The sequence below is a fragment of the Oryzias melastigma genome, linkage group LG2 (genome assembly GCF_002922805.2).
Source record: "Oryzias melastigma strain HK-1 linkage group LG2, ASM292280v2, whole genome shotgun sequence".
In the NCBI taxonomy this organism is placed as follows: Eukaryota; Metazoa; Chordata; class Actinopteri; order Beloniformes; family Adrianichthyidae; genus Oryzias; species Oryzias melastigma.
This window is the reverse complement of record NC_050513.1, coordinates 20,548,144-20,548,398: the sequence shown is the minus strand read 5'-3', so window position 1 is coordinate 20,548,398 and position 255 is coordinate 20,548,144. Positions and strand designations below refer to the sequence as shown.

The 255-nt window shown below is 46.3% G+C and overlaps 1 protein-coding gene across 1 annotated transcript in view; it reads left to right on the top strand.

Moving 5' to 3' along the window:
* nlgn4xa (neuroligin 4 X-linked a) overlaps positions 1-255 on the top strand; it is a 62,633-nt gene that overhangs the window by 55,306 nt on the left and 7,072 nt on the right. The gene's annotated exons all lie outside the window — the stretch shown is intronic.

Genomic DNA, 255 nt, shown 5'->3' with positions numbered 1-255 from the left:
AATAGTCTCCACATTTAAACTAGTCATAATGAACACATAAAGACTATGAACCATAAAGTTCATAGTCTTTATGGACAGAATTTCTAGGTGCAACCAGGGGCCGGAGGGGGTCTGGTTTGGGGACCACAGGATTTCCTCTCTGCTCTTTGGAGATGATGTTGTTCTGATGTCTCCATCGACCTCCAGCATGTATTGGAGCGGTTTTCAGCCGAGTGTGAAGTGACTGGGATGAGGGTCAGCACCGCTAAATCTGAG